Here is a 16,902-nt window from a genome sequence, read left to right on the forward strand (position 1 = left end):
GGTGAAGATCTATCTGCTCTGAAATTTTTCAGATGAATCGGATAACCCGTTGTTGGGTTGCTGCCCCTAAATTAGTAATTTAAGGAAATTTTGCTATTTTTGGTTATTATCTTGAATATTATTATAGATAGAGATAAACAGTAAACAGCAGTAATGTTCAGCAAAGTAAGATTTACAAATAAGTCAACATGACTGAAATGGTCAGTTGACCCCTTTAGGAGTTATTGCCCTTTATAGTCCGTTTTTAACCATTTTTCGTAAATCTTAGTAATATTTTACAAAAATCTTCTCCTCTGAAACTACTGGGTCAAATTAATCCAAACTTGGCCACAATCATCTTTTGGGGTAGTTTGAAAAATGTGTCCGGTGACCCGGCCATCCAACCAAGATGGCCGCCATGGCTAAAAATAGAACATGGGGGTAAAATGCAGTTTTTGGCTTATAACTCAAAACCCAAAGCATTTAGAGCAAATCTGACAAGGGGTAAAATTGTTTATCAGGTCAACATTTATCTGCTCTGAAATTTTTAGATGAATCGGACAACCCGTTGTTGGGTTGCTGACCCTGAATTGTTAGTTTTAAGGAAATATTGCTGTTTTTGGTCATTATCTTGAATATTATTATTGATAGAAATACACTGTAAACAACAATAATGTTCAGCAAAGTAAGATTTACAAATAAGTCAACATGACCGAAATGGTCAATTGACCCCCTTAGGAGTTATTGTTCTTTATTGTCAATTTTTAACAATTTTCATAAAATTTGTAAATTTTTACCCAAGCATACAAACTTAGCAATTTGGCGTCTGGCGTCTGATCTGAGCGTCACTGATGAGTCTTATGTAGACGAAACGCGCGTCTGGCGTATAAAATTATAATCCTGGTACTTTTGATAACTATTTACACCACTGGGTCGATGCCACTGCTGGTGGACGTTTCGTCCCCGAGGGTATCACCAGCCCAGTAGTCAGCACTTCGGTGTTGACATGAATATCAATTATATGGTCATTTTTATAAATTTTCTGTTTACAAAACTTTGAATTTTTCGAAAAACTAATGATTTTCTTACCCCAGGAGTAGATTACCGTAGCCGTATTTGGCACAACTTTTTGGAATTTTGGGTCCTCAATGCTCTTCAACTTTGTATCTATTTGGCTTTTTGAACTATTTTGATCTGAGCGTCACTGATGAGTCTTATGTAGACGAAACGCGCGTCTGGCGTATAAAATTATAATCCTGGTACTTTTGATAACTATTTACACCACTGGGTCGATGCCACTGCTGGTGGACGTTTCGTCCCCGAGGGTATCACCAGCCCAGTAGTCAGCACTTCGGTGTTGACATGAATATCAAATATATGGTCATTTTTATAAATTTTCTGTTTACAAAACTTTGAATTTTTCGAAAAACTAATGATTTTCTTACCCCAGGAGTAGATTACCTTAGCCGTATTTGGCACAACTTTTTGGAATTTTGGGTCCTCAATGCTCTTCAACTTTGTATCTATTTGGCTTTTTGAACTATTTTGATCTGAGCGTCACTGATGAGTCTTATGTAGACGAAACGCGCGTCTGGCGTATAAAATTATAATCCTGGTACTTTTGATAACTATTTACACCACTGGGTCGATGCCACTGCTGGTGGACGTTTCGTTCCCGAGGGTATCACCAGCCCAGTAGTCAGCACTTCGGTGTTGACATGAATATCAATTATATGGTCATTTTTATAAATTTTCTGTTTACAAAACTTTGAATTTTTCGAAAAACTAAGGATTTTCTTACCCCAGGAGTAGATTACCTAGAGGTCCTCAATGCTCTTCAACTTTGTATTTATTTGGCTTTTTGAACTATTTTGATCTGAGCGTCACTGATGAGTCTTATGTAGACGAAACGCGCGTCTGGCGTATAAAATTATAATCCTGGTACTTTTGATAACTATATTAGCCGTATTTGACACAACCTTTTTCAACTTTTGATCTTCAGAGCTGTACAACTTTGTACTTTTTTTTCGCTTTCGATCTTTTATATCTGGGCGTCACTGGTGAGTCTTGTGTTTTTGGCGTATTAAATTTTAAACCTGATGCTTTTTGTTATTCATTTATCATGTGTTTCTTTGTCTAATACGTTTTCCTATTTATTTGTATTGTAGTCCTGTAATATTATGTTGTCATTTCTATGTTATATTTAACATTGCCATTAAAGTGCGAGGTTTGGCATGCCACAAAACCAGGTTCAATCCACCATTTTTTCCTTTCAAAATGTCCTGTACCAAGTCATGAATATGGCCATTGTTATATTATAGTTCGTTTCTGTGTGTGTTACAATTTAACGTTGCGTCTTATTTTTGAGTGTAAATTGACATTGCGATAAGACGTGTCACGGTACTTGTCTATCCCAAATTCATGTATTTGGTTTTGATGTTATATTTGTTATTCTCGTGGGATTTTGTCTGATGCTTGGTCCGTTTCTGTGTGTGTTAGTTACATTGTAGTCTTGTGTCATTGTTCTCCTCTTATATTTAAGCGTTTCCCTCAGTTTTAGTTTGTTACCCCGATTTTGTTTTTTGTCCAAGGATTTATGAGTTTGAACAGCGGTATACTACTGTTGCCTTTATTTACTAACATTTTCCACTGAAACTAATGGGCCAAGTTCATTATAGATAGAGATAATTTTAAGCAGCAAGAATGTTCAGTAAAGTAAGATGTACAAACACATCACCATCACCAAAACACAATTTTGTCATGAATCCATCTGCTTCCTTAAATATTCACATAGACCCAGGTGATCGACACAGGCTCTTTAGAGCCTCTAGTTTAGGAGTTTTGTAAATATTTTGGATCTTCGATATGAACTTCCCTCTAGAAAACAGTTATCAACAAAACATTTGGAAACAGTTTATTTAAAGGTTGATGGAAATTTGAGAGATAAATTAAACTCTATTGAACACTTTTGCCTAACTCTTGATATGTGGTCTAATCGCCAAATGCGTGGCTTTCTTGGAATAACTGGCCACTTCATTTCAAATTGGAAACTAGAATCTGTGATGATTTCTTGTAAACGAGTTAGGGGGAGACATACAGCAGATAAAATCCGTCAAGAGTATGAAGAAACTCTTGCGATGTATGACATATCAGATAAAGTCAGAAATGTTGTAACTGATAATGCTGTCAATATGAAAAAAGCTTTCAATTTTTTCTCTTCCGGGTTTCCCTGACAGAATGATTGATGAAAAATCTGAAAATGAAAGTGGTGATGAATCTGATAGCGAGTCTGAAATCGACGATTTTAATTTTGAATGACCAGATGATAATTTCCCTACACTATGTCACTGCTTTGCCCATACATTACAATTAGTGGTGAAAGATGGTTTGAAAGATACAAGCAGTAGCTTAAAAACAGTTATTTCAAAAGCTGCAAATATAGTTAAACTTGTAAGAAAATCATGATTATGTCTATTCTAGCAGTACCCGAGGAAAAACTATCAAAAACTGGGGCATCTGTCCAGTTGTCTCCTTATGAGAGAAAACTTTTAAAGGAACTTTGTTATATTCTGACACCATTTGAAGACGCCACAATTATGGTTCAGAAAGACAAGTCCGTGTCTGCCAGCGTAGTTGTTCTTATATATATGGGTTTAACTCATCAGATTAACGAATTGTCTGTTACCTACAATAACAAACTGGTCCAAACTTTGAAATTGTCCTTAGAGAAACGTCTTGGTGGTTCTATGTCAGATGACAATTTCTCATTGGCAGCAATGTTAGACCCGACCATAAAACTTAGATGGTGCAACAGCTCAGATTCAATGGAGATGGAAAACAAATTGCTTTTAAATGCCAAAAAGTACATTTCATCAATTCATGTAGATTCAGAATCATGTGACACTGATGACTCCCCACCACAAAAAAGTCTAGAACTGACTCACCAGCATCAGGAATTCTTAGTTTCATGACATCAAAAAAAAAGAGAATTCGTCATTTGTCTGGTGATCCAGCAAAATTTGAAGTCAATCAATACTTGATGGAACCATGCATTGAAAATAACCGATTAGGGTTTTGGGAATCCATTGAACATAACTTCCCAATACTAGCATCAATGGCTAAGAGATACCTTGCAATACCGGCCTCTTCAGCACCAGTTGAAAGACTTTTTTAGTATTGCTGGCAAAATCTTTCGTCCTGAGAGATGTCGCTTGAGTGATGATACTTTCCACCAATCTAATTAAAAACCGATCTCTCATCGCTTCTGTTTCTGATATGTCGCGTGGGAGATCTAACGAAACCGGCTTTGAGGTCACATGTGAGTGAACTAAAAGTCATGAATTTATAAAGATATGCAAATGAGTTGACGACCTATTAATAAGCCAATCAAAAAAGTTTATGAATTATTATGACTGACGATTTCGTCGTAAATAAAATGAGTTACATCCCTTTGCCTTACGTTAAACTTCCAAGATCGTGGAAGACTCAATTTCATTGGTCGAAAAAGACACACCTACGAGGTCACTCACATGTGACCTCAAAGCGGGTTTCGTTAGATCTCCCACGCGACATATCAGAAACAAGAGCGATGAGAGATCGGTTTTTAATTAGATTGACTTTCCACAAACTGATCATGATTAAATGCAATTCTGACTTCTGACTTTAAAGCTTTAATTGATGTTAATGTAAATTGTGTTATTTTCCACTATAAATATGTTGAGCAGCAATATTGTTGTAACTTTTTCAGAGTTATTTCTTTTTATTTGGTAGAATGTAATTGGCTGTAATCGAAAAGAAATGTAATTACTTTTGATAAAATAATCGATTGTAATCGATTACAAACAAAAAGCAGATTAATCGATTACACCAAAATTCTTCATGTAATCGATTATTAATCGATTACATTTGACAGTAATCGTGCCCATCCCTGGATAAAAAATCGTATGATTGCATCAACCTTTTCACAACTCAACCATGCAGGAAGCAAAATAAGAGATAAAGTACTTGTTCTTCTGGCACGAGTAACACGGCGTTCAAATTCCATAATAAGGTCATTTTCGTAAGGGATTAACAGTGTCGTCCTCCAGTATTGCTGAGGCGTGTGAGCTGAAACATTGTTTCTTTCTGTTTGTCGTCCACAAACTCTTGGGATTAATATTTCGGTGACAACTAGATTTTCTATTTTTTTAGCAAATTTCCTTTACGTCGCGAAATTCCTTCGTCACACGACTCGCAAATACTTTGCAATTCCATTGTGGCCACAAACGCGTTTTCGAAGGCCGGAAGTACTTTGTTTGTCCTTGTCGAAGAACACCGAATGTCCTAAGATATCATAAACTGGAGGCTCTCAAGAGCCCGTGTTGCTTACCGGACGCTACTGGGGTTTTTCAATCTGAGTCGGCACGCAACCTGAATAATTCCTTTAAATTTCGAGTATTGATTTTTTTATTTCAATCTTATATGCAAACGCTAGTTCTATCATCCTGATGTGAACGTAACGCTTGACCTTGTCTCCCATAATACTTGATACATCTGTTAATAGTTAATATAGTTCTATTTTATGCTTTCGATTTTATCTCTTAATTTTATATCAAGAATAATTTCTATTCTTTTACGCCTATTCTCGGCTTCTCTTAAGAAATGATTCATTTTTACCTTTAGGGTTTGTGACAAGAGGACACCGCATGGTATTCAAGGTCACATACGGCATCTTTCCAATTTGTGTAAGGGTTTTCTATTAGAGCCTTTGCACGGCTTCCTCGGGTATTATTTATTTCACAAGGATATAAAATGCATGGAAAGTAAAAAATTCCATCTCCAGTTATATCATATTTAATGAAATCAAATGGAGTGAGCCAATGATGTTGGCAGGACCTTGTTATTTGTCTAATTGTTTTAGTTTTGTCTTTGTATTTCCGTTTTGAGAACTGGAATGATTTTGGCGGAATTCGGTAATAAGGGAAGACTTTTTTGTCATCTAGGTTTTCCTATCAGTTGGCTAGTCAGTTGAGGTACTTCTATATTGATAAGCTACTGGGGTATATTCGAACTGTCTAATGTCATGTCAACGTGTTTACACGACGATGAAACATTCTAGTTCATGTTCTGGTTCTACAACTTCGGTAGCAAACTATTCTTCATTTTCTTCTTGAGTATCACAATTTTTTTTATGCTATTGGTGTATTGTCCAGATTCCTGTCTGTGAACCATACTATGTGTACTATTTGAATACTCACTGAATCAGTTCCAGGTAAAATACTGTCGTTCAATAACGGTGGTATACCATTGTTACAGTCTGGATAAATCAAACATATATTTTGTTTAATGTATTACGAAAGTGCCATGGCTTAAAGCTTGAATTGATGAGCATCGCCGCTTTGCCTTTGCCTGTATATTTAGACGTGCCTTGTACCTTATTCTGAAATTCTGTTCTTACTTTTTAGGAATTTAGTGTCTCCTTCGTCACTTAATATGTATGAAAAAAGTGTATTTCGATTGCTCGTACTCATCTGATTCTGTAAACATTTGTTCAAGTTTGGATGACTAGCATAGTAATTGGCGTTAAGATACAATTCGCATGAAGTAAGAAGTCGAATTGGTCAGTATATGTTTCTTTGCCTGAAACGTTACAGCGAAATCGAAGTTACTTGATAGTAGAAATAAACAACCTAGACATACACCAACTCGTAAATCAAAGTATAACAAGAGGCTGTCACAACGACAGCAAACCGGATTTATTAATATTTATTTGTGTCCTGGCAATATCACAAGAACCATTACTGATGAATGGTGAAAGTGAAAATCGTCAATATCAAATTTGACCTCCATTTTGTCATCAGTATCAACATCTTAAAATTTGAAAAGCTTAGATTGAATGGTTCATGAGTAAATGCAACAACGTGAATGGAAACGCCATTTCACACTCTTTCAAGAACCATAACTCCTGAACGGTAAAAGTCAAAATCGTCATTATTGAACTTGACCTCTAATTTGCCATCAGTAACAACATATAAAAATTTCAAAAGCTTTGGTTGAATGGTTCATGAGAAAATGCACGGACACGACTGGAAACACCATTTTTCAATCTTTCAAGAACCATAACTCCTGAATGGTAAAAGTCAAAATCGTCATTATTGAATTTGACCTCTATTTTGTCATCAGTAACAACATATTAAAATTTGGGAAGCTTTGGTAAAACAGTTCATGCGTAAATGCACGAACACAACTGGAAACACCATTTTTCAATCTTTCAAGAACCATAACTCCTGAACGGTAAAAGTCAAAATCGTCATTATTAAACTTGACCTCCATTTTGTCATCAGTAACAACATATTAAAATTTGGGAAGCTTAGGTAGAACAGTTCATGCGTAAATGCACGGACACGACTGGAAACTCCATTTTTCAATCTTTCAAGAACCATAACTCCTGAACGGTAAAAGTCAAAATCGCCATTATTGGACTTGATCTCCATTTTGTCATCAGTAACAACATATTAAAATTTGGAAAGCTTAGGAAGAACAGTTCATGCGTAAATGCAGGAACACGACTGGAAACTCCATTTTTCAATCTTTCAAGAACCATAACTCCTGAACGGTAAAAGTCAAAATCGCCATTATTGAACTTGACCTTCATTTAGTTGTCAGTAACAACATATTAAAATTTTAAAAGCTTTGGTTGAACGGTTCATGAGTTAATGCACGGACAACATTTGATTCCAGCCCGCCCGCCCGACCGACCGACCGCCCGCCCGCCCGACCGCCCGCCCGCCGTACATCCCCAAATCAATAACCGACATTTTTGTCACAAAAATCCGGTTAATAAAACAGGAAGTAGGTGGCTGACTAACAGATTCGTAAAGCGCACACACGTTCAACGTTAATCATGTTAAAGTTCAAATAATCGGTAAACAGGTAGTACGTATCCAAAATATCCTCTCACGTTACAATTCATTATTAATAAGCTGCTGATCTGGTATCCGCATTTTCAAATGACAACGAACCGTTAGTAAAACATCGTTGCATGTGGGTGGTTGTTTCTTCATCTGATAACATGATTATACATTTGGTAAAATTTTAATTAAAGCGTAATTTACGTCATATACCTTGGTAGCGGCTAAATTTATGTGGAAAATTATTTCTTGCTTATGAACTGGTCAACTTTTCATTTTTTCTATGTTCCTTTACATGAAAATAAGGAGATATGGTATGGTTGACAATGAATAAAAACTTGAGTTAGAATGAAGTGGAAGTCAGTAATGTTGGCCACTGCAAACGATACGACATTGAACAACGAAAAAACAATCAGACCACACTGTATAGGGTGCTAACAATGCCCAACACGAAAAAATCATTAATTATGTGAAACAATTGAAACAAGACAACTGCTTTGCTTTACTTTTAGCTTTAAGTCCTTAGGGGCAGGGACGGGTAATTTTAGATTTATACGGTTTACTTTCAAACAATGCTGTATGCTGTGTAGGCATTTGGACATTGTTCAGGGTTGTTATGTTACCTAGAAATGACATGGATGCATTTTTAACATCCTGCAGACAATATTTAAACAATTAATTTAATTCTATAATTGATCGTTGGTTGCTTAACGTCAAGTGGCAAATATTTCATGCATATTGAGGACGAGAACAAGTTCACAATAAAAACAATAGGTAGGTCTTGTCATAATAGAAGCCATTGGGAATGATGGTCGGGGAAATTTGGACTGTCATTGGAAAATGAGGGTATATTGGAAAGGGACAGAAATTTGGCCTTGCAACAGGCCACCTACGGGCCCTCAAAGAGTTGTTGCAAGGGTTCTTAACGTGCAAAGAGCATGGCACTCTCTTTACAGACGCTCTTTAAACGAGACATCGGATTTACTGTCCCCATTCTGAACGCACGTGACTGCGAACTTAATACATCCCGCACAGTCAAACGGACGCCCCACCTCGGCAGCGTTTTACTGTCGGTAGGGAGAAGACCAAGTGACCATATTTCTATTCCCCAGTCACCCTTGGGGGAGCATTCTATAAGATATAAACCCTGAATTGTATTAGTTTGTTACATTGATGATGAAATGTAACCCGCTTCCTGACAAAGTGCCAGTCCACAGAAGTCGGGACCAGATACACAAGCTACACCAACTGAGTTGGAGAAGAAATAAAAAAATATCATTTTTTCAGTCCTTGGTTTGACCCGGCCGGGTTCGAACCATACACGACCGCATTGGGGCGAAATATCTACCCTGAAACCATTGAGGCTTGTGTCGTTATGGGTGGAGGCATAGTTGATGAATACCTGGAATTGTATTTTTTTTTTATCTTTTATTATTTCCTTGATTCAAAGACGAAAGATACCAAAATTGAAGACTTATCAGCACAAATCCCACCAAAAACTAGGGGGGTGATGCTGTAATACCTGATGCTATTATATGCCCTAATGCTTGGTTAACATTGTCTTTGCTGAGTTTCTATGCATGAAATATATATGTCTCCTGTTCTTTTTACTGCTCCTGGTATTATTTTTTTTGTGTTTTCATTTGTTTATATGGCAATGCAGATTATTATTATTATTATAAAAAATGAATCTTTCAAAACTAAGTAACATTTCACTATAATTGTGTGAAATAAGCTTTGATGTGAGGGTCTGTATTCTAATGGGTGGACGATAAAATGGGAACAAAAGCAAACAAAAAAAAAACGTGATTTGTACGAAGTAGAGTGTACGAAAAGCTGCTCAGCAGTTATACCCACCATACAAATCAGGGGATACTGAATGAATAAAAACACAGTTCCAATTATCATTTGTTTGTATTGCTCCTATCATTTCTTCTGCTCTTTCATAACTATCTAAAGTGTTAATATAAGTAATTTATTAAAATTTGTTATTTGTTATTTCATTGTAAAAAATAGCTGTCAATTCGTCGTTTTATTGTTCAATCCCGTAATGACTTATTGTAGTCTATGATAGAATTTTCTTTGACTATCCAATTAATTTGACAAAGACATGTCCCCCCCTTTTTTTATTTAAAACTGACAGTCACAAACTTTGATATCAGTTCAAAATATAACACGCCGGCCCAGTATAGCATTAGCTACACAACAGAAATGCCTACGACTGGAAAAATTCCATTAATTTTCAAATCTGCATTGTGTTTCTTGATAAATTATTTAGAAGTATAACTAACAAAAGCATTGATTTGGATCTTTTGAAATGAGGTCGAAAATATTGAATAAATGTTATGAGGAAACTTGTCAAAAGCAAATGCATTAACTATATATGAGGCTCCATAAAAATGGGGGAGGGACGTATCGCCGCCCCCTTTAATCCGCCTCAGTCCAAAAGTGAAGGATTGATTAGGTTTAAAATATGTGCCAAAACCAAAAAATTGTGGAAACAGGGTTTTGTCAAAGGGTGTCGATCCTTTTTCTAAGTAGTTCATCTGAATATACAAAACCGTGTTGATAAATGTATATTACGTATCAACTTCACAAATTAAAGACGATGATCTTGATGTGTAGATTTTAGATACTGATGATGTTTATTTTCTTATTTAAAGATGGATAGTTTTCATTATAAAACTTATGAACATACACTTTTTTCTGAAGAAAATTCTTTAATTTATTCATATTTAGAAAAAGGTTACTTTATTTTTATTGCTTCCTTCCAGGAATTCCCCCGACATATTTTCCGTATGCAAAGTGACCTCAGTGTGACCCATTTCGTAAAAATCCGGTGATCACAATACGCATGGATGTCCTTAAAATAGACTATTATCTGAATTTACATGTTAAACACTTGCTCAATTCCCATGCTTTTTTGTCGATTGTTGACAAACAGGTGACAATCGTTAAACTTCGGCTTCAAAACACGAACTTTAATTACCTGCCATATTTTGACAACAACACTGACCGATTGAAAAAAAATGACGATTATACGAAATTTATACAAGAAAAAAATGATAAATTCGTGCACAGAAGACTAAGTTTATGATGTTTGTATGCATTGGTTTAAGAATTGGAAGAACATAGTGTTCATCAGTCACTCGTTTTTTATGACTTTAAGTGTTAAAGTGCTCTTTGTTTGTCTGTGTGCATTATTATTTTTGCAGTTTAGTCTATTTTTGGTAATATTAATTTGACGTGGCTCGGTACTTATACATCTCGTTATTGTGAATTTTTGTATGCTCGTCTGTCGTTTTCTTGTCGTTCTGTCTTCTTTGCTGACGTATTTAGATATAAGAAAAATGTGGTATGAGTGCCAATAAGACAGCTCTCCACCCAAATCATAATTTATTAAAGCACTATATAATACGTGTTTGTTTTTGAAATATACTAGTCAACAAAAGAAACGATACAAGACAGTGTATTTTCCATATACAATGAAATACCGGTATACCGAGCGAGGTTAATAATTGACCTATTGGTTTAATGCAAAAATGAATTTTTGGGGGCGGATTTTCGTTTTTAAAAATTGGATTTCACCACAAAATTCAAAGATCGATTTAGAACTTTAACCTTTTTAACTTCAACATGGTCTGTTTTTAATTTGGAAAGCCCTTGCAGATATTTAGATACATAATTCTCAACTACAACGCAAAATTCTATGCCTACTTTTGTCATCATTTGATCCCCGTGTTCAATAACTCGGTATTTTGTTACTTTCCAATTTACTCAAATTCTTTAAATCATATGCATTTGCTCTATAAATTCATTTGTTATTCATTCTCTTGATGTGTTTGAAAAAATTGATTTAGCCATTTGATAAAGGACTTTCTCTTGAAGAATATTTCTGGCAGTACTTTTTGTTATATTAGTTATAGTCCCTGTTATAATCGGAGGGGGTGGCTCGGTGAACAAGTCGTCTTAGAATTTTTAATCACTAGCCAGTCAACACTAAGGTTGTGAATAAGACCCCGCCCGTGCGGGTGCACTCGACTCCGATCTTAATTGACTAGGATTGTCAGTTTGCCCATCGAAGGTCGGTGGTTTTCTCCAAGCACTCCGGCTTCCTCCAACAATAAAAAAAGGCCATCACGATATATCTGAAACGCCAATAATCAATCTAATCAGGAAAACACTTGGTCAAATTTCTACACTGCAAAACTGCATCAGGTTAGTGAGAGAAAGGGAAAGGGTAGACTGGTTCCTAATCTGGCTAATCAGTATGTTACATAAATACCATGATCTACCATATGACTTTCAGCTAGTACCTGGAACGAAGTGCCGAAATCTTACCATCATAGGGAATGGGGGCAGCGTGAAAAAAATCACTATAAGGTAATGTACAATTTCGCGACAAGTTTTGAGAACTATCGTGTTTGAGTGTAGTCCTAAATGAATGATTTTTATCCATTTATTTTGCCGTTGATTGTTTTGTTTCTACATGTTTGATCGTATTGCTGTTGTATGAGGAGCGTCCAAAAATATGCTGTTTTTAAAGGTTTATTTTGTTATTGGTTTACGTGGCTGCATAACATTGCCTTATTTTGTTACAAGTAAATGTGTCTGCATAACGTTGCATTATTTTGTTATAAGTTTATGTGGCTGCTCTTGACTAATATACCCTCAACATAGTCAATACTTGTAGCACTATTTTAATTTAGTATGTCCGATACTAAGTAAAATTACCAGGGGTCTTGAGAGCAGAGAATGTACCACTTTATAAATACGAAGCATTGGATTCATTATCCCATTTCAATCAGACGTGGCTGCATATTTAAACATCCGACACAATCAATAAAAATAACCTTGTTATAAATGCATCCGAAACGCTTTCCTCTATTTACATTCATTACGATGCCACTTTATTAGTTTGATGACCAATTTCATTTATTGTCAACGTTACCTTAAGTACTGACTACAGAGCTGATAACACATTCAGAGATTACTATTCCAACAGAAATGGTATCTGTACTGTAAATACAGACAACGCTTTGTAAATTTAATGGGCCAGAAGCGTTTTCCTGGATTCACTTTCAAAAGGACCGAACACACCTAAACCTTTAAAAGGCAGAGATGCAGCAATACGTAGAAACGTTATGATCTCATAATTGATACGATATTCCCGTGCTTTCATTTCCTATCATGACTTTCTTGATAGAGGGTTGCGGCTCACATGGAAGCTATTAAACAAATAGTTTCAAATGATGGAGTTGAAATCATCCCTTCGTAAATTTTACAGACGCCATCACGAGTTGGTTTACCGTTATAGAATAACCGTTTCACAAATGATATTGGACATGTTCTTTACGTCGTATCTAAAATCCGCTTCCCGTTCATGAATGTAACCTACCGAATTCTATTTACCGAATTTGTTACAACATAAGCAACACGACGGGTGACACATGTGGTGCAGGGTCTGCTTACCCTTCCGGAGCACCTGAGATCACCCCTAATTTTTAGTTGGGTTCTCGTGGCTTATTCGTTAGTTTTCTATATGTTGTGTCATGTGTTTTATTGTTTATTGTTTTCTGGTATCTTTCGTCCCTTTTTTACTAAAAGTAAATTAATTGAAACACCTCTGTGGAGGAGTCGTATCTCTCGGGTTAATTACGTCTTTTTCCTGGTTCGTGAAAGTCTTTTGTGCAGGAATGTGGAATTACCCGGAACTGTGGCGCTATGTACGTATTAATCGAGGTCTAAAATTGTATTTTAAATAAAATTAACTTTTTGCCTATTTAGTTATTCTTCGTGTGTTTCTTTGTCAATGGTGTTCTCTTAATTATTTATATTGTAGTCATGAATTTTGTGTTGTCATTGTAATGTTATATTTCACATGGCCATAAAAGAGGGAGGTTTGACATGCCACAAAACCAGGTTCTACCCACCATTTTTTCCTTTAAAAATGTCCCGTACCAAGTCAGGAATATGGCCATTGTTATATTATAGTTCGTTTCTGTGTGTCTTTATAGTATAACTAATCGCCGTATTTGAATATCAAAAATAAGACAACGCGTGACCGAACGACGCATGGATTAAACGAGTGCGCAGCACGAGTTTAATCCATAGCGGCGTTCGGTCACAAGTTGTCTTATTTTTGATATTCAAATACGGCGATTAGTTATTCTTTTTATTACATTGGCAAAATTTGGCTTTTTTTATAAAATTAATGTAGAAAATGTAAGGAACTATATCTTTTTCCTACGCATTGACAATTTGTTTTGATCCGACGTTATCGACGTCTTGACAACGCCTATTGTTGTATGACGTCAGAGAGTGAAATAACCACGTTTATTTCACATGTGAAATTATCGGTTTTTATCTAACTGGGAAATCAATGTAATTCATTGCAACCAATGTAATAATACATTTTAACGTTGTGTCGTTTGTTTTCTCTTATTTTTCAGTGTGAATTCATATACTATAAGACGTGTCACAGTACTTATCTATCCAAATTCATGTATTTGGTTTTTGATGTTATATATTTGTTATTCTCATAGGATTTTGTGTTCTGCTTAGTCCGTTTCTCTGTGTGTGTGTGTGTTACATTTTAATGTTGTGTGGTTCTCCTCTTATATTTAATGCGTTTCCCTTAGTTTAAGTTTGTTACCCCGATTCAATTTTTTGTCAATGGATTTATGAGTTTTGAACAGCGGTATACTAATGTTGCCTTTATTGAATAAAATTAAATATTTGCCACAGTTTAATTAGAATTTAAAATAACATTAGTTGTAGCTTAATGCTAAACATAATCACATTATGTACAGCGGCTTTAATAATTAATTAGCCAGACATGATCCTCCAAATGTTAAGGTGGAGATACCACCTTTGAAAAATTATAGGAGTGAAATGAAAATTGCCTCTGGGAGATCGTTGAAAACAGCAATAGTGTTTGGGGAAAGAAGATGACTTTAAAAAGTTTTTATTGTTCATTTACAGTTTGTTTAACATACCAGTTATCATTAAACACATTTCTTGCTGCCTTACGTTGTAACTGCTCAATTTGGTTAATTTGGTTTTGATTGTATGAATCCCAAACTGGCAAGGAGTACTCGATGGTCGGGCGCTCAAGTGATGTGTACGTAAGGTTTATATTATCTTTTATGTACGTTATGTTTCAATGTAAAAAGCCTAGTGTTTTATTTGACTTTGAAGTTATATTATTAAAATGGGGCGTCCAGTCAAAATCATTGCTTATTGTAGCTCCTAGATACTTGCTGTCTTTGACAGATCCAAGTACATCATTATGTAATTTATAACGAAATAAGTAAAGTTTTGACTTTTTATAAACATTTATGACGGTATTTGTCAGGATCAAATTTCATTTGCCATTCAGATTCTCAATTTTCAAGGTTTGATAGATCTGTTTATAGTACTTTAGACTCATTTATATTATTTGATGTTTTATAAAGTAAACAGTCGTCAGCAAAAAGACGAACCTTACAGGAGACATGCTCAGGTAGGTCGTTTATGAAATACAAAAATAAAGTTGGGCCTAATACTGTGCCCTGAGGAACACCAGAGTAAACAGCTAATTTGGAAGATTGAACACCGATTGAAAAAATTGCTGTTATCTGTTTGATAAAATTTCTTTCATCCAAAGTAAATTATTTATACGTATACCATAATAACTAAGTTGTGTTATTGATCTTTTATGGGGACCTCATCAAAAGCTTTAGAAAAAATTATAAGAATTGCATCAACTTCATTACCTTCTGTCAAATATTTGGCTATGCCCTGAATGCGGATAAGAACACAGGAACGTTTACTCCTATGGCCATGTTAGCAATCGTAAAAAAATATGTTTCTTATATTTCTTGTTAAGATATGGCCTAAAACCTTGCAGCAAATAGCCGTTCAAGAAACCGGTCTATAGTTACATGCATTATGCTTATCTCCCTTTTTAAAAATAGGCACAACATTTGCATGTTTCCACTCTTCTTGATTTTTTTTTCTTTCATTTATGCATTTTTGAAATAAGCATTCAAGGATGGGATATTTCATCTCAGAGTTTATCAAGGATAATAGCAGGGATATTATCAGCCCACTAACTGTCCCTTTGGCATCTTTCGTCCCTCTATTATGGGGGTTTATATTTTTAAGGACTTAATTTGTGCAATTGATATTAATGGTTATAACTGGCATGGTGGGGTAAGTGCTTTTTTGGTTTATGTGGCATTGAAGATTTATCTGCTTTAGTAAATGCATATTTAAATTGTTCATTTAAAATATTTGATTGTGTTTGTGGGTCACTATAAAGTAATCGATCTTTACCTCTCAAAGGTGAGACTCCTGATGTTTCAAGTATTTCCTTTTTGTATATTGCCAAAATGATTTTGGTTTTCCCTCAAGTTGATGTCTTTTGATTTCTTTCATAAAATACTTTATGCTTTTCTAATTTCTCTTTGAGGGTCTGATTCGCAATATATTTAGCTTCATTAAATGCTCGTCTTTGGTTTTTTCTTTTACATAAACTTTCAATTTCTTTATTTGCCCAAGGATATGTATATTTAGATTTCGTCATTTTACTTGATATATTTTCATTGAGATATTTGATTATTCCATCTCTAAACTTACTCCACCACTGATCTATAGTAAGTTCGAATGTGGTCGGGCTTAGCAGATCATATATAAATGATTTGGTTATGTTTTTATAGTTTTCTAAATATAATTGTATGGGGGCAATGCTTAGCTCTTTCTTACTTGTAGGCTTACAAATGGCATCTACCAAAACAATGTTGTGATCCGATATGCCGGGTATTGATTTTATTTTAGTTATAAGAGTTAGTTGGTTGGTACAAAATATGTCTGAAAGATACCAGAGGGACAGTCAAACTCAAATCGATATTCTAATATGACGTCCTTATTACGCTTTGTAAACAAAGCCGTGTTCTAATGAGCACAAAATATGTTTGACACATGCGCACGAACTTACTGTTTGTATTTACTTTATTTCCATCGTTATCCTTTAAAATATATACATTTAAGC

This window comes from Mytilus galloprovincialis, chromosome 8 (genome assembly GCF_965363235.1).
Source record: "Mytilus galloprovincialis chromosome 8, xbMytGall1.hap1.1, whole genome shotgun sequence".
NCBI lineage: Eukaryota > Metazoa > Mollusca > Bivalvia > Mytilida > Mytilidae > Mytilus > Mytilus galloprovincialis.